We start from the raw sequence: 26,938 nt of genomic DNA, 5'->3' as shown, positions 1-26,938 counted from the left end.
ATCTGCAAATCAGAAAGCTGGAGAAGTAGATAGGTTGTTTCAATTAGGAGCACTTGTCCCTAAGGATTTCAAAAATAAAAATAAACTATAACTATCATATTTGTCATGTTATGACATGTCAGTAGTTTAATGCATTACTAAACTCATGAAAGGAGAAGGAGAAGAGGTTGTTACCATATATTTAGATTTCAAAGAAGCCTTTGACTTGTTCTCCCATGATGCCCTCATGGTCAAATTGGGGAACCGCAGCCTTGACAACCTTACAGTCTGATGGCTGGGAAACTGGCTCCATGGTCAGACCCAGAGAGTGACACTCCATGGAACCAAGTCAACATGGTGTATGGTGACCAGTGGTCCTCCCAGGGCTCAGTACTCAGACCTGTACTCTTTAATATATTCATAAATGATCTGGATTCAGGTGTCAGAAGCAGACTGGTTAAGTTCACAGACAACACCAAATTATGGGGAAATACGATCACCCTAGAGAATAGCTGGCAATTAAGGCTGACCTGTATAGTCTTGCAAGGTGAGCAGATCAAAACTGCATGACATTTAACACAGAGAAATGCAAGGGTCTGCACCTTGGGAGAAAAAACCCACATCATACTTATAGGCTTGGCAGTGCTACGCTCACTAGCACCAAGACCAAAAAAGACTTGGGGGGTCCTTGACTGACCACAAGATGAACATGTGCCACCAATATGATGCCACAGCAAACTCTGGCTTGCATCTACTAATGCATCTCAAGCAAGACCCAAGAAGTCATCCTCCCACTTTACTCAGCTTTGGGGAGGCCACAGCTGGAGTACTGCATCCATTCTGGGCTCCACATTTTAGAAAGGATGTGGAGAAGCTTGAGAGAGTCCAGAGGAGAGCTACGTTCATGATCAGAGGTTAAGAGAACAGGCCTTATGAGGAGAGGCTGAGAGGCATGGGACTGTTCAGCCTGCAGAAGCAAAGGCTCAGGGATAATGTGGTGACAGCCTATAAGTATATAAGGGGTGTGCATAAGGTTCTGAGGAATGTCTATTTACCAGGGTACCCCAAGGGAAGACAAGGTCTAAAAGTCACAAACTGTTGGAAGACTGTTTTAGACTGGACATAAGGAAAAACTTCTTTACTGGAGTCCCCAGAGTCTGACTTCCTGAGTCCCCAGCTGACTTCCTGTGTGTTGGGCAGGGGGCTGGACATGATGATCTCATGAGGTCCATTCCAGCCCTAGTGGCTATAAAATCGATGAATGACTAACAACATTATCAAATGAAATATATATTCCAAAACATTTTAAACTGTAATTATATTATATTATATTATATTATATTATATTATATTATATTATTATTTACATTTTAAACACGTTGGGATTATTGAAAGCAGTTTGATTTAATGGGAAATTTAGATAAACGTTTCCCATTAAGCAGAAAATAAATCTCAAAATTCCAAAATTCCTACCACATGGACTTTCAGTCAACACTAGTTCCCATCCTTGTCCCAATCACTCGACCATCCTTCTTCACTGGGCTCAGCTGATTTTATTTTCTTGAAGAAGTATCTGGAGGGTGGTTGTACTACTTAGAAGATCATGTTAAGAAGCAAGCTTAAATCGAGTTAGAAATGATATTTAAAGATGACCAAAAATATAAGGTGACACTTTTCTGTAAAAATGGAGACTCCTGTATCTAAAACTTAATGTACTTTTTTTTTTTTTTAAAGCACCCATGTGGTAAATCTTAGAATAAGTCCCTTGAAAGGAAATTCTCACTCTATAAATCTTTGTCTGCTTCAAGCTTTTATCTTAACATTCAATATTAAACAGGGGGAAAAATCTAAAGAAAAATTTATACCTGCTGTTCTTTTTTGTCACTTTCTATAATAATTTGTCCAAGTTTAGCTTTATGAAAGAAGCTGTCAGGTTTGTCAATGCCAATATTCTAACTATTTTTTTAACAGAAAATTCTGTTATCATTCTATGTTGTAGTGAAATTCTGCATTTTTGTAATCAATGTACAACACCTGGGCTCATTCATAATTAACTCATAATAATTTTTTACTATTTGTCTGCCCTGGTATTTCACTTTTACTACCATCTCTCTTCAGTTAGATGGTATCGCTAGAAAGGTTTATGAGCACCTACATCATTATGGGTGATTGCCGCAATTAATCTGTCCTTTTTTTTTTTTTCTAACTGGTATACCACTAATCAGACTGACACAGGAAGTTTGAATTAAATTCTAATAGTGATTTCTAATTATTTTTTTCATAGCGAAAGTCTATGGATATTCGGGACAATATCTGAAATACAGCTTGTAGATGTTTACCATTTGGTATCATTCCTTGATTTTGTTTGATAGGCATAATCTATAGGTCACATATAATAGGCTGAGTTTTAGACTGCAGCAGAAGAGCTGTTATGACTGATATGTCTGCCACATACATGAAAAACAAAAGAAAAAAGGTACCACCGATGACCATGATACACCACAAATGACAATAAGCGTTCTCACAAAATCCAACTTCTATGTATACTAACGGAAAGCCAAACTAGAAAGATTAGCCCATAGTAGTACTCTTCAGTGACTCCTGAATTAGTCTACGGTTATGTTTCCCCCACTATAAATTGCCATCACCCCCGCAACCCCTTATAGTAACATCTAAAAGGAGCAGAAACTAAAATGATGGAGGAATCACCAGCAAAGAAATTCTTATGGGCCTTTTTTTTTTTTTACACTAAAGTAAAAAAAAAAATTAACATTAATTTCAAAAGGAACAAGACTGGTCTTGTAGTTTATACCCTGATGTTGCAGGACAATTTTCCTGAGATATCTAAGCTCTGTTGCAGGTAATAAGATTCCTGTGACACTTTGCCAGCATATCCATGTCCCCACGGGTGTGAATGTGTGTTTCCTAAGGGAAAAGTAGCAGTGGCACATGTCGTGCTGCTGCTACTTTTCTCCAAGGTACACCTGTGCCATGCATGTTCCAGTGTGCAGCAGGTTACCCCAGGTGGAGTAGGGAGGCTGGCCCCAGCCGCCTTACTTGGGGTCCTGGGAGCCTCGAGGAGCTGCAAACACAGCGCTCCTGCAGCAGGGAGCCTGGCCAGCAGCCGGAGTGTGGCTCCAGCTAGCTATGCTCTGGTTTTGGGTGGTATGTGTGCTGCCCCCCTTTTTTAGTGTGGGATTTTTAAACCCAGGATCTCCCAGGGTCAAGAAAACTCCCCGTGCTGCAATGTAGCAGCACAGGGAATGTCTGCATGTGCAGCGTGGTGCCAAAGATGGGTCTGTGGCACCACACACCACACATCAGTGCTTGTCTGGATGCAGCCTATAAGTCTTTTCTTCTTGTACCATGCTCATCAGATGTACTTTGACACCAAAAAGTAAGTGTCAGAGTCCACTGCTATCAGGAAGTCCATTTCATGAGCATGTACATACAGAAGGGCCACAGAATTAAGCTGAAAAGAGCTACGAAAAAAATTAATTATTACACTGCTACCAAACCAAATGCACATTGCATAAACATGAAGCTAGAAAGATGTATTTATGTGTACCTAATCTCTTCATCATGAAACAGCTTATGAATCCGAAAGAACAAAATGTCAAGGCTGCATAATATATACGAAACAAGGCATCCATTTCAATAATTCTAGAGTCTTTAACAGTTACAGCAATAATATTTACAAAAGATAAATGAGTGAAACTTGTCAAAGCTTTAATACTGGATCTTCTGCTCAGCATACCTGAACATTGAGGATGGAAGATAAAGGTGCCTTTGACCCACCTTTTGGCCTACTTCTCTGGAGATCGTGCAGCTAGCTGAATTGGCTTCTGCAACAACTTAGAGTCAGTGCATATCACACAAGTCACAACGCTAATGTTAACCGGCCCATTTCTTCTCCTACTGGAGTGAAGTGAGAATTTTGTCATTGACTTTTCAATGCATGATAGGGGCAAAGAGTTAAGTTCAAGTATTATGTTTACAATACAACAATTGTGATTCTTTGTGTGTCCTCTGTTCAGTAAGTAGGACAAATTACCAGTCAATGGTGCATGATGAAACTGATACATGGCTTGATTCCATTTAATTTGCATAGGAATTTGCTGTACCATTATTCATTATTTTTAAAACGCTACACACATTTCCCAAATTGAAAGGTGACTTAAATGCCACAGGAGTTGTTACTAAAGAAATGCTGAACAAAGACATAGAGCCATTAAAAAATGATAAGCTCCTCCCCTTAGAGTTGAGTCAATGCTATTTTATTTAAAATCACAACAGACTACAATCTGACATCTGTTTTACCTTCTTAACCTCTTTGGCTTCATGCGCAACTAAAAGCTGAATATTGCTGGGGCTGTAGAAGCAATTATTTAAATTGTATTTCAAGCTGCAAACAGCTTATAGACTTCTACAGACTTTCAGTGAGTAATGCTATTAAACTTTTTTAATTTGGATGGGAAATATTCAGAGATTGCCAACCCCAAAATGTTCAAATATTGTGACTCAGACACCAAAAGATCACGAGGTTTTAAAATAATCATATTGCAATATTTATTAGGTATTTTTAAATTACTTTCCAGTTTGAGATGTACACAGAGGTCTTTTCTCCATACCTCTGAGGTCTAGACACATCCCCTTTTTCTCTAATAAAGCTGAACATTTTTACTGAGTTTTTTGTTGTTGTTGTTGATTTTGTCCTCTTTCAGTGAGATCTTCATTTTATGCCAACCCACTGCCAGATGTTTAACTCATTATGTGAGAATATTGATGTGCTTTTACAATCTTTTACAGTCTAAGAACTTTTACAATCTTTTCTCCAATATCTGATGAAGGGTGTTTGTGCCCAAAAGCTTGCAATTAAAGAATTTTTTTTTGCAAAAATCTTGTTGGTTTAATAAAAGATATCATGTCTACTACAGGTCCTGATTGCCTTATGCATCACTTATATACACAAGAGGTCCCTTGACTGGACTTGGGTTTTATGTACTCTCCCCTGCAACATCTGGTCAGTGGTAACACTGCCAAGAACAATTTGATCCAAGCTCTTTGATTGTTCTTCATACAAATGTGGTTAGTGGATCAAATAAAAAAGCCTATTTGAGCAAGTCTGATTCCCTTTTTTGAGCTGTCTGCTCCACCTTCCAGTAGGAAGATAAGATGCCAGGTGGAAGTCAGGGATGCATTTCTGGCCAACCCTGAAACCAAATCATGCCTCTGGGTAGAGTCAAGGCTTTTAAAACTTTCCCCACAGAAAAAGGGACAACACATGTTCACAAACCTTTTCATCCATGTTTTTTTCCTAACTTTTAAACTGTTCTGTTTCTAGAGGTAGAAAGCCCACCACATCTCAGCCTACCCTGTAAACTATCAGGATAAGGTCTTCAAGGATACAGCTGACTTCCACAGCGCTACTGCTGACAACAGTAAGACAAAAGAAAATCCTCCACAGTAATAAACACTAAGTGATTACTGAAACAAAGATTGCTGTTTATTAACTGCCCATGTTCACATAATCCATTTTATTAACTATGAAGTTTGCTTTAATTGGTTTATGATTATTTTCAATTGCACAGTTGTTAATGCTTGCTGTCTTCCAAAATGTAGCAAAAGTGGTAGAATGCTGATAAATTATTTTTAAAGACAGTAATGGTTATTAACATTTGCCTGGAAAATTAAGTTCTCTCTTTACCCTGAGGCTGAAAAAACCTGCTGGAATTATGTACCTTGATTCCCCTCTCACTTAACTGACATTGTTACAAAGGGTATAAAGGTAGTCCATAGCATGTAAAGAAGTAGGCTGTTGCCTATGAAGGCTTATTCCTCTCTAAAAAAGCTAGACTCTGAAATGAAAACCTGGCCAAACTATTGCCAGCGGTGTAAAGGAGGAGAGTCAGCCAACGCCTCTCCCATTTCATCTACAAGCCCCTTTGCTAGATAATTACAACTTTCAAACGGCCGGAGCATTTGATAAGAAACGTGCTGCTCATGAACAATATCTCAGGATCATGATTTACCTGTTTTAAATTCCAATTTGTAATACCTTGACTTCCCAAAAGCCTTTGATTAGGTATCCCACACTGTTCTGACAAGAAAATTGAAGATAGTGGGCTTAACTGCGAGATGGTTAGATGAGTATGAAGCTGGCTGCAGGGTTGAACCCAGAGAGTCCTAATGAATGGATCTGGGTTGTCCTGGCGAGAAGGGGGCAGCGGTGTCCTGCAGGATTTGATGCTTAGTCCTGTACTTTTCAACATTTTTACCAATGCTTTGAATCAGTGAAGATCTCACTGGCCAAATTCAGAGATGATACCAAATTATGGGGAAGTGTGGTCACACTTGAAGATAGGCTGCAGATACATGTGGACCTAGACAGGCTGGCAAGTCAGGTGAGTCAGAACCAGATGAAGTTCAATGTCAAGAAATGTAACGTGCTCCACCTGGAGATGAACAATTTCCTGCACAACTACAGGCTTGGCAACACCAACTTGACCAACACTACGAATGAAAGAGACCTGGTGGTAATAATAGACCACAGCATGTATATGAGCCAGCAGTGCAATGCTGTTGCTGGCAGGGCAAATAATACTCTGGCATGAATCAATCAATGCATCTCCAACAAGACCAAGGACGTGAATCTTCTGCTCTACTCAGCACTGGTGAGACCCCCAACTGGAGTACTGCGTCCAGTTCTGGGCACCGCACTTAAACAAAGATGTGGTAAAACTTGAGAGGGTCCAGGGAAGAGCCACTTGTATGATCAGAGACTTGCATGGCAAGCCACATGAGGAAAGGCTGAAGGAACTGAGACTCTTCAGCCTGAAAAAGAGAAGGCTGAGAAGGGACTTGGTAGCAGCTTACCGCTATGTCAGGGGAGCACAACAAGGGCTTGGTGAACAACTGTTCACCAGGGCACCCTTGGGGAAAACCAGGAATAATGGCCACAAAGTCCTGAAAGACCATTTCAGGCCCAACATCAGGAAAAACTTCACAGTTAGGGTGTCCATGCTGTGAAATAAGCTCCCTCTGGGGGTGATGCAATTGCCTACCCTGGAAATCTTCAAGAGGAGACTGGACAGTCACCTTGCTGGCATCATCTGACCCCACCTGTCATTTTTCCTGCCTGGTGCAGGGGGCTGGACCTGATGATCTTCAGAGATCTCTTCCATCCTTACAATCTAGGAATCAAGTATGGAGCTTATGTAGCAGGTATCCAGGTTGTAGCTGTATTGGTCTAGTGGCAAAAGGAATCAGGACTCGTGGTAGAGATGATATCTTTCATTAGACCAACTAGATTTTTGAAAAAAAAATCTTTAATTGCAAGCTTTTGGGCACAAACACCCTTCTTCAGGCATTGGAGAAAAGACTGTAAAAGTTCTCCTCTGTAGAAATGAAAGTTCATATTTCAAAGAGTTGAGAGTGTGGTAAAATCTCCTGTTTGGAACAGGCAATCGTGAGTCGTAGTAGAGATGGTATCATTTATTAGATCAACAAGACTTTAGCAAAAAAAAAAAACACTTTCAGGCAAATACATTATGAAGATTTCATTTCAATTTTATATATATATGTATATATTTTGCAAAAGTCTACTTGGTTTAATAAAAGATACCACCTCTATCATGAGTCCTGATTCCTTTTTCCACTAGACCAATATATCCACAACCTGGATACCTGACACATGGAAGACATCAAATTTTAACCATTTTTAAATTTGAAATCTTCCTAATTTTACAAGGAGGAAGCCAAAAAAAATCTTTAATTGAAATGAAGTCTTCATAATTTAATTGCCCAAAAGCTTGAAATTAAAGAATTTCTTTGGCAAAAATCTAGTTGGTCTAATAAAAGATATCACCCTACCACTAGTCCTGATTCCTAAGTTTGTGTAGCGACATGCAAGTTTATGGACTGAAAGGCATAACTGATGTCTTTATGTGAAAGTGAGAAACAGGTGCAGCTAGTTCTTTTCAGGAATACTCTGCTGAAGGGAATGAAGTTATACTGTCAAAAATTATGCACAAGGAAGCCTACACACTTTATTGCACATTTGATTCCTGGAAAAGTATGTACATGTTCATAAGAAAACTGTGTAATCTATAATTACCTTAAAATGAAAGTATATGTGCTTTGCTTGTAAATAATGTCTATGAAACTACAAAAAGTATTTTAGGATGGTATGAAATTTTGGTTTTAGTAAACTTTAAAATTCAGCTTATGCAGCATTTGCATTGTAAAAAGCCATTTCGTTCAACAATAACTCTTTCAAGGAGGGCTTGAAATCTCATTATCTACCTTCGTTGTTATGAAAACATGTATTAAAAAAACACAACTAATTTTCTTAGGTAGTGTTTGCTTATCAGTTAATGGTCTTTAGTGGCATCAAGGACTGGAGATGGAACTGGGAGCCCAGAAGAAGCTTAATGTGTGATTTAATAACTAATAAGATGAATGAAAGATTTACTCCAACTCCAGTCCTAACCAATGGTATAGCAAGATGCAAAACAAATCCCTCTCTTTGGCAGCCTGCAGATTTAGAAAGAAGAGAAGTAGATGATGAAAAAACCTAAGCAGTGACTAGGATTTTTATTCTTGTAGCCATGCAAAGGTCTGACTTAAATGATACTGAATACTTAAAGCATTCACTAGTAAACCAGTGCAGCATTTCCAGAAGCACGGAGTCAGAAGAAACAGAATAAATGGTAGACAGAGGTGAGAGGGTGCCAGGGACTTGTACTGTAAACCTTTAAGAATAGGGGCTGCCATCATGTCATGTCATGTCATGTCTGCATACAGGGTCTAACATAATAGGCTCCTTATCTCTGACCCTACCATACAAATCTAATAAAATAAGTAACCTACTATGGCTACATTTGCAAGTTCAGGAACCAGGTAAGCACAATTCAGCCTGGGGAATGTTCAATCATTTGTAGCATAAAATTATCTTTTATCTGTTTAAATGAATCATAATTAAAGCTTATTATGGAATAATTCATTACACAATATTCATCATTACTTCCGCAGCTTTCACAAGATAGTTTTTTATAGCGGATATACTGTGAAACATCCCCCAGACTAATCCACCTCTGAAGAATCCATTATAATGATAACACAAATGTAATAAGTGCACAATTCACTCTTGACAATTCTTTTGATAGAGGTGGACATAAAGTGGAACCACCAAAAAGAACGAATTTATGAGGAAGACATTAGGATTTAATTAAATTCTGAAAGGGAATTTCAGTTAAAAAATAGCAAAGGTATTTTCTATTATTGTGCATGAAAGAAATAATAAAATACATCATCAGAATCCAACATATCTACTCTGTTCATGTTACTGAATAAGGATAATTTTGATGTTGGCAGGGAGCTTTCTGGTTAAGGAAGCAGACTTCAAGTTAGGTTTCCTGGTTTCTATTCCCTACCCCATCTTTGACCTGCTACAAGACCTGAGGGAAAGTCATTTGCAACCTCATTCAAAAGCCACAGGTTTCTTTCAGTTAGAAATTAGGAATCTAATCTCTTTCTAAAATAACCCTTCCATAAAATGGATCCAAAGAACTCTCAATTATTTTAAAGTGGTAATCCAAAACCTAAATATTATTAATATGCTTCAAAGCTTTGCCTGAAGCATGCTATGCTATTGCAAAATAAGATTGTTCCAACAGGCCCAAGGCAAATGTAAAATTATAAAGTATTACATAGTATTATACTGTATCATTGATCACAGTCTGGGAGATTTAGGAACACGCTGTACTAAAAACACGAGTGCAGGGAGACATGAGTGTAGGAAGCTCCGCAAGATGCCTCTGAGGACATCTACAAGCAATACACAGCAGTTTGCCTATGAGAGCCAAAGCTACAAGGTATGAGATATGAAGACAGTGTAGATGGTTGTATTGCTTTCCAAGCCAGCAAAAGAAGGGAAATAAAGGGTGGGAAAGTAAAGGGATAGGCCTGTGATAAGGAACAGGAGTATGAGAAGGGCAAAGGCAGTAGCAGAAAAGATACAGAAGACAGAGGACCAGGACTGAGGCAAGTGTTGCCAGAAATGAATAAGCAGAAGCAAAGGAAGAGGTAGGACCTGGATTTGTGCTGGTGAGACTCATTCGAAATAGTGAGGAAAAGGGGAGCAGATAGCTGGCAGGACCTGCAGCAGGGTGAAGGTAAAAAGGAACAGTGAATGATGCCCGGAAAAGGGGAGGATGGAGGAGGATAGATGCTGTGATGCAGATGAGAGTCCCATGAGACAGAGATGGACAAGATGACCCAGGAAAAAGGAAAAAAAAAAGAGAGAGAGAAAAATCTGCAAAAGGTATGCTAACAGCAGGACCCTATCCAGCCCCTGCAATGTCTCCCATGGAGAAGGCAGCAGCCTGCCTCTGCTACTCTGGGCCACTAGAATGAGAGGAGGTTGGAGAGTGGAAAAGAAGTGCTCATACAAAGACCCCATCCCAGGAGCTGGCTGCCCAGTAGGGTCTTTTTGTGGGGTTTCTGTTTGTTTTTAACAAACCAAATGATTTTTAGAATAGTTGTTATCTGAAGCTGGCTTCTTTCCATTCCATCAAATACGAACACACTTCCAAAACCTCAGTGAACTACAGATTGTCCCAGATGAACATACCATTATACAAATATGACACAAGGAGACCTCATCTTCTGCTTACACTAAAGGAAAAGCAAGTGTCTCATGACAAGAAAATGTTTTGCTAAACAGCAGGCAGGAGACAATAGGCCTCTCTGAAGAATAGGATCAGAAAAAAAGTATAGTTCAGCAATCAGCTGCTTACATCTTCTGATCCCTGCCATGGATGGTTAGCACTGGAAGCTATTTAAAGTCGAAAGGCACAAAGAGAACGAAGGCTCGAGATGACCAGGAAGACAGGCAGTGCTATCAGACATTGCACAAAATGACATTTTTCCCCCTTGATTTCAACAGAGCTGGAGGTTGAAATGAAGAAAGCACTTGCTACCTTGTCACACTGGTCAAGCTGAACAGACTTCCTCCAAGGAGTGGGACAGTGCAGATCAAATCAGCTCAGGAAAGAAAAACCATTAGTTTGTGTGACCTTTCCAGAACAGAGGGTTGGATTCATTCATTTTACTGCAGTAATGTTAGCAAAAGGCTGATAGGGGAGTACATAGCTTTCTATTCCAGAGTGCCATTACCTTTGTGGCTGCATAAACAGAGGTGAATCACCAAAACTGGACAAATGGGTCTGTTAAATATTAACAGGGAAAACAGCAATTCAAGATGGCTATCAAGAGAAATAATGCCTTGCCCACTGCTGTGCTTTGGGTAGAAAGCACAGAGAGCAATCTCTGGGAGTCTCAGCCTTCCACCTGTCAGCTACACACCAGATCTGTTAAAAGTGCTTTAGGGAGCAGATCTGTTCACACAAGGTACTTGTACAGCCCCGACCACTGTAGTAACTGAGCACCTCAGTCTAATGGATTCATCCTCCCTACACTCTGGTGAGGAAGAGCAGTGGTGTTGTGAGCGGGGGATCTGAAAACCTGTCTACACCATCTCCAGCTATGCAAGGACTTGCAGGCTGGAAACACATCCTGCTCATTCTTGGCGCACCAGATGCTGATCCTGAAACATCACATAGCTGCTGGTAGAGCGGGGTGGGCAATAAGAGCAAATGAGGTGAGGCTGGTTGGGAGAGCACTCAGGGCATGCACCAAAGAGCAGCTTGTATACACGGCAGAAGCAAGTGAAGGTTGCACTAGGCGGGTGATCGTCTGGATAATGTGAGAGCTGAGGGACATCCAAATTCAGTTCCTACTGCACTTCAATGGCTCCACTCCCTTGCATGGCTGGTGATGGTATAGATATAACCCAAGGCACGAGAAGCAAAGGGACGTGCCCAGGATCACACAGGAAGGCTGCACTGGGAACTGAATTTGGATGGGCCTCTGCTCCCAGATTATTCAGATGATCATCCTGACTAGTGCAACATGTGCACTAGTGGCCAATGCATGCCCCAACACAGTAGGATAGCATCTCCCCAAGCCTTCTCACACCTCCTCCATCTCTTCTGAGGTTTCTCCTTTCTTCCCTATTTTATTCATATTTATTCCCACTGCCACCCCAGAGTGGGGAGGTGCAGAGAGCTCTTAAATCTCTCCTGCTTTCTGCATTATGCTCCAAGTACAAGAGCTTTGAGTTTGGATCTCCTGAGGCCACCTTTCATTTGGCTATTTACGAGGGGCCACAGGGAACATAATTCATATATTGCACAGAAGCAAATATATCGTGTTATGAAGCGTGTTCTGTTCTTAGTGACACACACGCATCACAGTTTGAGCAGATACAGCCTACTGACACATACATCATACACTACAGAGCAAAGCAAATATACTGCATGCTGCAAAGATTCATTGGTCACATAACTCTTAGTTGTACAACTACAGGACATTCCCATTCAGAAAAAAGATGCCTGCATCCAACATTAAGCACTGTATACTAATCTGTGCATGCTCCCCTTAAAATAACGGGACATAAGTCTTGGTTCACCAGGAGCTTAAAATTAAGCTCATACGTGAAGTTAACAAGTATTTTAACTCTCACTGTATAGCAAGGGTGCCCAACCTGCAGCACAAGTGGCATGGGCTGTCTCTGTGTGTGGCATGGTACACTGGCAGATAGGCAGGGAGCAGAAAACAGAGCAGCAAATCAGGCAAGCAGCCCCGGGCAGGAAGCAGAAAGCAGAGCAAACAATCAGGCAGGAGGAGAGGATAGAAGTGGCAGTGAGAGAGGGTGCAGGGCTAATTTGTGACATCCGATCCAAAAAGGTTCACTCCTCTGTAGTAAATGACTCTGCAATTAATCTCCAATTCAGTGAAGCACTTAAGTAGTAGTCAAGCCCAGCTGAAGTCACTTTTCCATCATGGGTGGTGGAACTGGGGAGCCAGACCCAGATCTTTCAATCTTCCCATGGGCATCAGTGGATTTTTGAATCAGGACCTCATTGTGAAACAGAGTTCAGTGAGAGGAAAGGCTTCAAAATCTGAGCCTCACTTTTTGCTCAGCCAGTTAAAAATCAGATCTGCCCATAAGGTATACAATTGTTGTTCCTCAAGATAAAGCTAAACAGCTTGTGTTTTTATTTGTAGTTTTTATTGATTTGTTTATTTATTCATTTATTTATTTCTACGAGAAGTGGAATTTAGTAGCACCTGAGGCTGCAAAGTATTTAAAATGAAAAAGGTTAAAGGTACCTAAACCTTCTTGATGGTTCATGTGAGCCTACTGGTTTTATTTTACTCTGACTGCTTTCTATCAGTGGTTCTCAAACAGGGGGAGGAGGAGGAAAGGAGATTCGCCCCTTTTCCTCTTGCTGTACAGCTCTTCACCTCTTGGAGGTTATGTTATGGGCAATGGAAAAAAAAATAACACTATGTCACTACAGCTATCCTGTAAACTCTTCAATATTGTAGAGCTGCTTTTCTTTTTCTTCCTCCCGTTTATATTTCCCCTTTTCTTTCTTCTGGTTTGTCTCTTGTAATATACCGTGCAGCTATTTAAGAAAAACGAATGTCTTTGGCTTCAGGAAGAAATGATCAGTCTCCTTGTAGGGACACTTGCAGCTTTCTTTACTGGTAAATGGTTTCAATTCTGTATTTGGGTTGGAACAAACAAGGCATTAGTGTTATTTAGACTTCACTAGTACCACAGGAAGCCAACTGCTGGTGCCACCAAGAACAACTGCTACCAACCAAGCATAAGGGCTTTTGTAGATTATTCCAGTAGGGCACTGCAAGCCCTGACTGGCCGTGACTAACACACCCTACCTCCTCCATAAAGCCCATACTGCCATCTCTCCTGCTAAAGGCTCTGCCTTCACTCAAATCATGCAATAGTGTATTTGGCCAGATTTTGTTGAGCATTTCTTTCTGTCCTTTGCAATTTATGCTCAATACCACTAACTGCTTCAATGCTATCCCTAGAGAGAAAACCTTTCTGTCCACCAAACACTAGGACTCTACTCTGACCTCCAATAACTCTGAGCCAACCCCCAAGTAGTAATTTCTCCATGTATATACATAACCTCTACTCTTCTCACCAACAGCTCCCTCAGGAAATATGCTGCGTTTCCTATCTTGAAAGGTTGCCTGCAGGAGTGCATATGTCGGGCACAGCTGGCATCTATTTTAACTTCCGTCTTGTACATCTTTGGCTCTTCATTGATGCTCATTCCCAAGAGTTATTTTAGGTTTAAAGGGAAGATTGCACACATTTGTCTTCCTTTTCCCAGAAGCAGAGGCATTTGCCTGAGGGAAAATATCCAGCACTCTTTGGTGTGTGTGTGAGTGTGTGTGTGCACCTGTATGTGATGAATCTCTCTCTCTCTCTCTCTCACCTTACTACCTATAGTGCCTCCATCCCCCATCAACCACCACCCTGAAACCTCTATCTGCACGCTTCATAAATACAAAGTGTTTTTCAAAGCGGAGAACCAAATTCCTTCCTGGCTGATTAACATGAAGTCCATGGATTAATTTATCATAGATAAATTAATCCCAATGAATGTTGCTAGGGTACGTGCACCACAATATCAGAGACAGGAAGGTAATTGAGTATCTGGACCCCTGATCTTCTTATTTACAGATCTAACTCACAATGCCACAAACAAATTCAATTCTGACTTCTTATTTGAATTTAATTAAAACATGTTTCTTTCTACTTTATAACAGTAGCATCAACTGATTTTCTTTTCACCCCTCAAAAGCAGAGGTATTGTTACTTCAGCAATAAAAGAGAAAAAGCAGCCTTGACAGCTATATTTAACAAACTTGAGGGATAGAGCCCCACAGGGCAAGAGAGAAGCAGGACCAAAAAATCTGGTAGCTGCCAAAGGAAGCAACAAATGGATGCCTTAGTTGAAGTAATAGGCTCCCTGAGACAAAATACAGAAAACATTAACAACAACATGGATAAGATTCAGGTATATCAGAGGGTTTGTGAATTGTAAGAAGGAAACTTGTAAATCAAGATAGGATTCTAAAGCCATTAGGGTAAAATGATACAATTCCTTGTACGTACACCTTGTTTCCTTGACTCTAAACTATATAAGAACATGTGTGCAATACAGAAAGCAATAACACACACACACACACACACACACATACACACACATGCATGTTTATACATGTATATAATATGTCATTGCTTTCTGTAGTGCACACATGTTCATATTATATGTATATGATAGCAGACATGATAACAGATCCAGGCAAATAAACATCTTTCCTGAAAGAAATTCTGCCCATTGTAGAAAATAAGATTTACTAAACTCGATACTGAAAAGAAAGTTATTCATCATTTTTAAAGACTAAAGGTACCTTCACGCCAGCCTGCCATTGACAGTTAGTCCCAAACCTTCTATTACTCCCATAACATGGGGCCCTATCTGTTACAAGAGATACTAACTGCTAGGGGCTAGCAGATAGAGATGGGCAAGTGAAAGGGGAAAAAAGGTAGCACCTTCAAAGCTGTGGGCCACTGGAGCAAGATGGAAAAGGGGCTGGCCTATGAGGATAGTGGCAGTGGAGGTGCAGCAGAGCTGAGCAGGTTGCTGATGAGTAGACGAGTAACCTCTGCCATTGACTAGAGGCAAACAACAGGGCTAAGGGGCTGTGAAACAATACAGAACAGCTTACAGAAGAGCTGGTTTGGCTGTAAGGCAGTGAAAAGGGCATCTGATTGTGGGGGGCACCTGACTGTGAGACAACTCATAGGGAGGCAGGCTGCAAAGAAGCAAGCCTAGATTGGTTAATAGGGATAACTCTGTGCCTGGCCCTGAGAAGCAAGGGGCAGGTGACCGGAAGGGAGTGGAGTTTGTAGATTTATAGGATTGGTTCCAGGATTAGTAGAGTAAAAACAGGACAGGTTGCAAATTTTTCAGGTGGCTAAAGTTAGGAAAAAGATTTGGTGGGCTTACAGTTGGCAACTGTGAGGTGACTGGATCCTACTCTAACTGCTAGCAAATACAGTTGGAACCATATAGATAATAAAACACCTCCACATGCTCCTGCAAAATTAATAAAACAAATAAGATCATTAGGAAGTGGAACATTAGTGTACTAGTAATAAGACTACATTAAATATAAGCCCAAATTGTGAAAAGTAGCGTTAGTTGTACATACCAGGTAGAGACATGGTTGTCCAGTTAGAGCACTGCAAGTGAAAACAATTGAACATTTTCATCTCCTAATTATAAGATACAAGTATTAGGCCTGAAGAGCCAAAACTTAATGGTACAACAATTTGGTGTTTAAATTCAATTGGGCCCCAAGAATTGTAAAAAGCCATTAGGAAGCATTTCAGTAAAGCAGCCCTAACCACTGAAAGCTTTGCAACTCTGACCAGAAAATAACTTTTACAATAATAGCATACACTACAAAGTGATCACCAAAATGCTCTAGGTATCTGCAGCTTAGACCTATACGTTGTGATGTAACAATGTCTTAGATAAAATTTGAACATGCATGTCCATAAACTGAATAAAATCACAAGTCTGCTCTCCTCCCCAAGCAGTGAGATGGAAGATTTCACTCATCTCTTCCTCAAGTAGATCCATGGATGGGAACAGTCAACCTGGGAAACCATTTGCTTGGGGGTGTCAAAAGGCCGAATGTTTCATTTCTACTGCATATCTGCTGTAGATACCTATCACCTTCCTGACACAGGGCACTTCAAGATTTTGCCCTTGGTCTAGAGAAACTTCTTTGCACTGCTGAGTGGATCCTAAATGAACACAAAACCAAGTGTTCGTCTTCACGGGGAAGAACAAGACAAAGTCTGGGAAGCACAACACAAACTGCAATGTGCTAAAGAAAAGGTAGTGTGCAGAAATAAACTGCCAATCACACTAATAGGTAAAGTGGGCTTTCTGAAAATGGTGATTCTCCCCCAAACTGCTTCACTTCATGCAGAGCTTGCCATCTGTCACACCCAACCAATCCTTCACGCAAGTGAATTCAATGCTAAATAAACACATTTGGAATGGAAAAATTCCAAGAAAAAGTTGGCTTCACTTCCCTACAGAGAAGCTCATCATTCCTAGTATACAGCAGCAGTAATGAATTTCACAGTTAAAATTTCAGTATATGATACAAACCATTCACCCGTCCTTCTTCCCGTGTGTTATACTGGAGCATAATTAATCATGTAGCTCATACTGCCACGTTAAAAAAGCAAAGTGATATGGAATGGAGCCAAGACCTTGCTGTTAATGGAAACTACTTGACCAAAAAACATATACAATTAAATCATAACAGGGTTGCAAAGCAAGTGTTGATTTTTTGTGACCACCTGGTGGGATGAGACAGTTCTCATCAGTTATATGTAGTAAATAAGGGAGTTAAAATAGAACACAGTAAGTAACCCTCTTGTACTTGGCAGATACAAATCAAGTAATTTAACCTGGTTCAAGTTAAATACAATCTGAAGGGGAACCAGCACCTGCAAATCAGGAGCAATCTGTCAAACATGGTATTTGTCTTAGCCAAGCAAAAGAAAGCCTGTTTAAACTATAACATACGGAGGCTCCTCAAAAAACAATGTTGTGATAGATGCTAGGGGGTTTTTTTATTTGTATTTTTTATTATGTAGTATATACCATAGCTTCAGCTTGCTCAACACCTGTCAGTAACTTAGGTGAGAAGTCATTTATTGTTTGAATTGGAATACTTCTAGTGCCATCAGATGTTGCTTAGGGCATGGAAAAGGCTTTATCATCCCTTGCTAATTTGAGCTGCCCTTTGCAAGTCCTCTATGCCATTAAATCCCATCAGTTTCATTCCTGCAAAGTGTCCATTAAAGATGGAGTGGCTGTCATGTCTGCATAAGTGAGGAAAATCAGCTAAAATTAAATTAGGATGTAATCCCAAATTTTCTATCTCTATTTTAGTATATCAGGAGCTTTACGACGAACTTTAAGAAATATTTTTGTGTCAATTGGGAAATGTACTCCAGCATATAGACTACTTCATTTCTTTGCAAGAGTCTCATGTTAGATTCTTTCTATTTGTAGGATTAATCTTGAATTTTATATCTTTTTAGTTCCAAAATTGCAAACATTCCCTCGTGCTCAGAGTGATACCATGTGAATTAAAAGAGCATCTTATATACCTGAAAGACCATCCATATCCCTACATTAACGGACAGCATGAACATAAAAGAAACAGCCCAAAACATTAAATAGGTTTAGGTTAATTGATGGGATGGATTCCTGTTATTAGGGGCAGGTTAATATTATGCTTTCAGGAGAAGCATTTTACTTTGGTCCATTCAAGTCAATTCCAGATAAAGGAGACATTTAATCAGTCACAAAGGCATTGCTACTAAAAGCCTTCTGGCAAAACTGCACAACTCTGAGTCTCAGAAAAAGAAGGTAAAAAAACCCAAATCAACCGAAAAACCCCAAGATGATATATCTGTATCCAAATCTTTGTAAATATTAAAACTTCAGATTTTGTACAAGTTATGGGGTTGGTCCCTAGTTTCAGGCTCACAAAGGGGCATAGATTTTCAAGCTACATAAATAACGGCAATGGGAAGTATGTGGTTTATACAATATATTTCTAGGAGCTGAGCAGAGATTTGGAAACACGCTGGCGTACGTGAATATATCCTGCCACTTTTGCAAATCTACCCACTAAAGGGAAGATACAAGACATGTTCATATGTTTATAGACAATATACAAAGTGAACAATAAGTCCTCTCCTCTACATGACTGACCCTCAGCAGTTGCATTTGGGTTCAAAAGATTTTGAATGTCCCCAACCCTTTTGTTACAGTTTTTACATGAGAAGTGGGGACTGGGAGGCACTGAGGTGCATGATGGCTAGCCCAGAGGTCACAAGTTTGAGACCATTGTAAAAGTGCTTATAGAGCTCCCTTGTCAGATTTCAACAGATCTGTAAAGTCTGCTAAATACTTTGACATAAGAAAGAAGGACCTGGAAAGTAATCAACTGCAAGGTTTAATGGTAGCTTTATAAAACCTTATAAGAAAATGCTGATTATAGCCAAGAAAATTGATTCCATCACCCATAAGATGTGCTGCTCAGTTTCTCAGCATGCCTACAAGACTGTTCCTGGGTTCAGAGATTTAGAAAACTTGGTTTCCCACGTGATTTTTTTGGGTAGAATTTAACATTTTAATAAGACTGTAGAAAAACATTGTATTACACAGAATTATCTGCCATGAGTACTTTAGATGAGATTTAGACATGGATGAACATTAACTGCTCCTTCTTGCTCACTTAAGGCTTTCCACAGCCAACAGGTCATTTTAAAGTTATACATAATCATATGCATTACATCATAAGTAAAGTTAATGCTTGGACTTAAAGGCCATTTGCACTAGTCTCTTAGGATTACATGCCAATGATATGTTATTTAACGTTTTAGATTAAAGCTTCTGAAATGAAACAAATTCTATTATCAAGACCAGCACTCAAGCCTTGTGTAGATACTAGTGATATGTCATTACTCAAGTTAATGAAGCATGATAAAAGCCTTAAATCAATGTGCTGCAACACAGAACAGTAAACCAAAACAAAGCCTTTTGTGTAATGCTGAAATCTGAGGAACAATTTGAAGTTATGCCCTTAAACAAAATCTACTTTAAACCACAAGAGTGCTTGAAGGAAATTACATATTAGCCACTATGCAATTTCCCAGTGTTATGATGAAGTCAGTCCATAAACTGGTAAGAGTATTGGCAAAAAGTTAACCATCAGCTAGCCAAAAAAGAGAGTTGCTTTTGGATTATTCTTGGGCAATATTGTTATAGATGTAATAATACTTGTGTTTAATCCAACCGTACTCCAGTAAAATCAACTTATCAATTTAAAGAATCCATAATCCTTTAATGTCACGACATGTATTAGCAATTGATTGTGATCCTTATCAAAAGCAGATTATTTTAAAGGTTTCCTATATGTACTTTTGAGGCCTAAATTTGTAATAGTGTCACTTTCTTCACTGAACATCATTAAACAATGAGCATCAAAAGGCAAGAGGTAATTCATAATGATTTGTCTAAAAAATAGGTGCATTTTCAAGGGAATAAGGGGACAGGGTAGAAACATTATTGGCCATTTAAAATGGCATTTTTTAAAGTAAAAATGAGCTAGACTCTTCTGAATTTGGTTACTTCTTTACAGAGTATTCAAACATTCTAGTATCTGGGTCAATGCAACTGCACTGAGAGAGATGAAAAGCAACTGTGTGCAAAAGAAACCAATATAAATTATACAGGTTACCAGATTTGACTCCTGCTGAAATCAACAGCAAAAATCTCATTTTTTCTGATGGAATCGTACCTCGGTATGGATAACAGTGCCAGGAATTTGAGCCACATCCAACTCACAAGTTGGCTCCTGGGGGAAAGGGTGGGGGCGGGCAGCAGAATGGCTGCTGTGCATGTGGCTTGAGGAAAGTCAGTCAGTTCATACTGTGTTGGTGGCCTGCACAGGAGGATGTCCACATTGCCCATGCACCAGGGAACAGCAGGGCTGATTTCACTACCAACACAGTCGTGGCAAGCAGGCAATGCTTGAAGGGGGAGGGAGAGGGGGGAGTTCCCATGGTGTCTACAGCCCCCCACTGTCCAGGGGATGGTCAGTCCTGCTGTATCACACTGTTATTACTTTTAATATCTCCTTCCATAAGCAATGGCACAATGTAGCTGACGTCAATGGATTCAATGGGAGTGTGCAGTAGAGGTAAAATTCAAATCCTTATTTGATAACTAAGGATTTAGAAATCATCTGAGTTCAGTGCAGGTCCTATAACTCATTCATGTCCTCTCTCCCCTGATGATGCTCTTTGACCAGCTACATGAACACGTTACGTTACATCGCTGCATTTCAGAATTGTGTAAAGAATATGGCTAAATCGACTCTGTTGAGTTACATTCCTTGAGGTCTTTTGGTAAGAGACCTCTCCTTCCTGTCAAGTCATCTGGGAAGATCAGAACAAGTTTCTAATATAAAAAACAGCTCAGTTGACCTAACCATGAAGCACCTTCACTATTTGCACTCCATTTTGACGTGGCAGTGTGAGAGAAAAGAAGAAGCTTGGTTTCAAATAGCATGGATCATTGCCTAATCTCATGTTGCCATCCCCTTTCTCTACAGTTGTGCAGACAATCAATACATAATCCTCAGAATCCTGTTAACTATCCAAAGTCAGGGAGAGTCCATTTCAGTTTGACTTCAGATTTAAATATTGTGATAGTAACTATTTTTTGATTTTCCAAGATGCAGTAATGTTTTAAAAGCTAAACACTGATAGAAACATTTGATTTTTAATATAGAAATATTTGTGTGGTGCTTTCATCACAAATTCTAGAAACCTATAACTGAGACTGATAATAAAGAGAACATTAAAATTGACTCCAATGGTCTTAACTGCTGAGTTTGAAAAAGAGCAAAAATATCATCTCAATAGTAAAATCTAAGTTTACTTTTTAAAATTCATTCTGTTTGTGTCACTTATTCTGCTACTGCTAAGAGAAGTAAATAATTTTCAGATAAGTCTACTGTGTTAAATCCTCTGTTTCTCTTTAAGAGAGCATTTAGTGTAGATATAAACCTTGATCATACAAAGTGTGACCATCTATTTATGAAAACTGCTTGATCATTTATATGCAGTATTTACAATCTATTAACAGAGTGTTCCTAATATTTTTCATTCCAAGTACATTAGTGTCACAAATACTGAATGGAAGTTATTCTTATGCACAAACTATAATTGTAAGGTATTTGGAAGGGTTTTTTTAACTATCTTTTATAAGCATATAAATGTTCCACCTATTACACATAATGAGAGCCCGCAGAAAATTGAAAGGCAGGGTAAATATAAGATTTGGGAATAATTATATTCACGAAAAGATATTATAAGCTAAATGAAGAGTAACACAGAATACTCATTCAGGTCCTATGGCTCATAAGTTTGGAATCAGAAATTCAAGCAATATAACCCTTCCAGTTCATATTCATCTTAATTCTCATCTCTCAGTGCGCTGGGTTCCATGCCTGGGACCTGAGGATGAAATATCTGGGTATAAACAAAAAATGTGTGACTGTAGTGCTGCCATATTGAAACCCAATAATGTGAGCTGTAAGCACTCAGTCCCTCACAGTGGGAGCCCCTCCTCCCCAACCCATGCACACTCCCAAACCTGGAACTTTTCTTCAATACCTTCCCCTACCATTATTCAAAGTGTTATTTGTAACTTTCTAAAAAAGCAAACATGTTCTAATGATAAATCTATACAGCTACCAAACAAATGGCCCTAGTGGATTTTGGGGGGAGCATTAGCTTTTCCCACTTCCTGGGATACACAAATTACTGAGGACAGAGCACATGCATAAGTGAGTGCACACATAAGTGAGTGCACACATATTTGTTTGAGTGGGCATTTGACTGATTATAAACAGGAGATGTATGACTTCTGTTGGCTGTTCTTTTTTTTTAAAACCAACGAATAGTTCAGATTCTTCAGAGAGGTCTTTGAAGGAAGCTATATACACAAAGTGGGACAAAATATTTTTTTAAGCTCCAATTTAAATGAGAAAACAGATTCTGTACACATGGGGCTACAGCTTTATCCTACAGAAGCGGCAAATCCAAGTGTCAAATGAAGCAACCCACAAGGAGGATGGGAGTAAAGGGAAAACACAAGGGAGCAGCAGATCGTGTCATTCATATTACAGTTATCTACCGAAGCAGTTGTTACAGAGCTCTTGAATGGGCAGGCTTATCCCTGAAGGAAAATTGGCAGCCACTCCAGGTGAGTTCTTTCCTCTTTTTTTCCCCTCTGAGCCTTACCTTGCAACGTGCAGAGAAACCTTGTCTTGACAAACAGTGACCAGGGGCAGCTCATTCAGGCTCCGAGCTGCCTGTCAGCCAGTGCAAACTCAATTGGGCTTACTTTGGGAAGGAAATGTGTTCACTCCAGCCCTCTTGCGGAGAAGAGGGCCACTCTTGGCTAATTCCTCTTCCAGCTTTAAATGCAATCTCACCCCCACCACACTTAGTTAAGAAGACACTTTCCAAAAGGTTGGGGGGGGGGTTTCCCTCAAGATTTTAATGTACTATATCCAACGTAAATTAAATGTTTTTTAATCCACCCAGATCTCTAAAAGTCAGATTGGGAAACGGTAACCTCTAGCATAGTGCTGCTTGCTAACCCAAACCGTAGTTTTAGGTCAGATTCACCTAGCAGCCCCCCTATATTAGCCTCAGACCCCTACTACTTCTATCTCATCTTTTAGCCGACAGGCAGGAATTCAATTCAAGCTGACCTGGGGACACACACTGACCATCGCTGACCTGTCCAAAATAACCACCTATCGGTTACCCTAATGCTTTATGGACTTGTTCTGGCACCCAGGACCAGTAGGTAGCTTTGTGTATTCTTCAGTTTACAGGCAGATGGCGAATGCTCAACAACACTGGCAAATAGTGACTTACATGATTGTCCTGATTGCTCTAATGAGCCTTCCCATGCAATTAAAAACTTGCCAACAACTGTACAAGATCTGCATGCTGGCCCTGAACCCTTGCTTATAATTATTTTATGTGACAAAAGTGCCAAGTCAGAATATGAACTAAATACCTGACAGCTTAAAAAAAGATTAAGAGCAACTCCCTGAAGTCCTGGAGACTTAAACATTCAACTTGTCCTGTTGCTATCTGGTTTATCAAGCTACCTGCTGCTGAGCTGGAGGAAGCCAATTACTTAGTTTACTTTTGGCTCACTAATTTACAGAGAGCAAGTAAACAACATTTCCCAGAGACACAGGGAAATTCCTTATAAAAGCTACTTTCCTCTTTTTTTTCAATATATATGTATGCATTATTAATATAACACAGGCCAAAGATCTGTTTGCCTTTAAAATATTCTGGGTTTTTAAAAGCTTTCTGCACATGAAACCTCCAGTTCTGTTACTTATTTTGCTACCTATATTTCATATAGACTTTGGATGGATTGAATGGATTACATATAGTACCAAACCATTTGTTTCTTCTTCAGAATTTCACCTGAGCAAACAAAGCGTAGCATAATATTGGTCCAGCTACCATTCAAGTTGCCACCTCTCATTTTAGTGCTTTTTATATTCATCTTAAATCTCTTCTTTAGCACTCAAAGGGGAGGGGGGGAAGCATTGCCATCTGATCCTTTAAACTGATAAATTATAAGAAATGATAAGATCCCTCACTTGAAAAAAAAAAGATTTAAATACTCCTTAACAAGCCCCAAACATTTCAAAGCTTTAAACTATTAGTTTTCCCCCAGCATTTTTGGAAGCACTTTCATTTGTGTAGATTGACCAGCTAAGCAATGGGACTTCCCCAGAGAAGGATAACATAGCTCTAAGGCACCACTGCAGCCTAATTGCAGCAAGATGATTCCACTTCCATGCTACAGGGCAAAGGGGAGGACTCTACTGACAGCCAACGAAAAAAAAAATCTAAAACATATTTGGGCATTATGTAGGGCAGAAAAATTGACCCCAAGGGCCAGATCCATCCTTCAACCTATAACAGATCTATTTGTAAGTTAAATTTATGACTGCCAAGGATCCTTATGGGCTTAAAGCAGTCTTATAACCAATCCAGGATGCCATGAAATCCAATACAGGAATAACTAGATGACATCCATGGCTTCTGTTGTATTCTTCCATGTAAATTAATTCATCCTTGAATCAATAAAAGCATTTTGTTTAGGCACTATGATACTTATCTGTCTTTGAGTGCCTCTGTTCTTATTTCAACCACATGCTGAGCTGCCATATGTTTATTTTGTTTCTAGTGCAGGGACAAAGATTACAGGGTCCATAATTCAGGCAGTCACTCTCGTTCAGGGTGAATAGTATTTTACTTCATAAGTAGTTGCAATCAAGTACTCTTCAGTTGACTATTCATGGAGTTCTCATAGTCACAAATCCCTGTTGTCAAGGATAACGTTGCCAAAGTTGATCTACCGCAAACTTCACTTGTTTTGAGCACTGCCCTTGTGCCACAGAGTATCTATAACTAACAAGTGTGAACATCCCATGTTTGCTGGACTTGCTCTTTTGGACCCCAGGAAGGCAGGAGCAAGCAAAATAGAACAATCCTAACAGTTCAAAGTAAAATATCCATTTATTACATGGCCACACCACAAGTGTAAAAGCTTTGTAAAAAGCTTGTAGACAGCTACACAACTGGACGTGCTAAATAAAGACATCAAAATGCACAGCCAGGCTACTAAAACCTCCCTGCAGGTACTGATGATGTTTAAATAAGACGTGTATGAGAACTGGCAGGTAAAATGCATTGGATTGGATTGGAGCTAACTTAACCCAGAACACGTGTAACTGGATGAAATGTAGATCATGGAGCATCCATTAGACTGCCAACTCCTGGAGAAAGGGCACCAAGGAAGACCTCACAAAGAGAACAGATCCAGCGAGAACCTAGAACCAGAACCTAGAACCAGGTATAACTGTAGTGGGTGGCCCTCCAGAGAGCAGTAGCCTTGAACACTTTTCCTGCCTAAAGGCACAGAGTTGCGGCTCAAAAAGGTTTACACCTACCTATTGAAGGGTAAGAGCTCAGACAATAAGGGTACTGCAGAACATGATTACAAGTACAGAACATGGTCCTGGTTAATTACTCTTATTTTGAAAAGCAGTAGAAATCTCGTTATTTTGGCAGCACAAGGGCCAAAATAGGCGAAGGGCCTGTGCGAAGGGGCTAGTATTTGCTTCGGGTTCGGATTGGGATTTGGCTGATTTGGGGGACAGTGATTTGATTTGGTGAATGGGATAGACCTGACCAAATCGATCCTGCTGAATCTCTGAATCACCCAAGCCAATCCACTGCCCACTCTCCCAGTCTGGCAATGGCTGCCCCACCCACCCCAGCTCCCGGCACTTGGGGAAAAAAAAGCCCCCACTCACCGGATACTGCTGGGTGGGGAGGAGATCCCTGCTGCCCCCACTGCTCCACGCTGCATGGGGGGCTCTGCATGACCCTCCCCCCCAGTGGCTGCTACACTGGCGGTGGCATTAGTTCTTTAAAAAAAAAAGAGAGAAAAGTCCCCACACTCAACCTCTGGGAGCTGGGGCGGCTAGCCATGGGGGGCTGGGAGAATGGGTGTGAGTTGGGGTGGGTTGGGAGAGCAGGCAGGGGATGGGGCCTGGCAGGGCTTCCCCCACGGTCCCCTTCCCCTTCCTCCAGCCCTCCTCCCTCACCCCTAATACTTACCAGTTCTGAGTCCAGCTGCAGCTCCCTGCTGCAGCCCCCGGGGACTGTCCAAATCACCAAAGATCTCCAAATCTTTTCTGAAGATTTGGAGAGCTTTGAATTTAGACTTTTAATTGGTCCCCTGATTTGATTCAGATTCGGAGATTCAGCCACCGAATCAGGCCGAATTTCCTCTGAATTGAATTATCACCTGAAGCTTTGCACAGCCCTAATAGGTAGCAGGACAGAGTACTGATGGAAGAGAAGTGGAGATACTGGGCCTTTTATAACAGGTAACAATATTGTATTTTCAATTGTCTTTCCCAGTCAAGCAACAAATAAAAATAGTGTACTTCCAATTGTTTTTCCCAATCAAGTGTCTAAGGCTTAAATCAAGGGTGTCAAGCTCACCCTTGCAGGTCCTTGCAGGCCAGATCCAACCTGGGACATGAAGGGTCTGCTAGTCATTGTTGGCAGTCCTCTGGAGTTGAGGATGACATCTGTCAGGCTTGATGGGTCCTCAGGTGACTGAGGAGCCTGATTCTGGATACACATTCTTTGGCACTGGGGGCATGTTGTTGCATGGGGGAGTGGGATTCACAGCCCCGGGTTGGTTTCCTCCTTCCTCTGCCACCATCATTCCACCTGAGTACCAAGTCATTGGGCCTTGAAGTGGTACGCACCTTGCTG

Source organism: Crocodylus porosus, unplaced genomic scaffold, assembly GCF_001723895.1.
Source record: "Crocodylus porosus isolate Cpor-Errol unplaced genomic scaffold, CroPor_comp1, whole genome shotgun sequence".
In the NCBI taxonomy this organism is placed as follows: Eukaryota; Metazoa; Chordata; order Crocodylia; family Crocodylidae; genus Crocodylus; species Crocodylus porosus.
The sequence above is the reverse complement of the archived record's forward strand: the minus strand, read 5'-3'. Positions refer to the sequence as shown.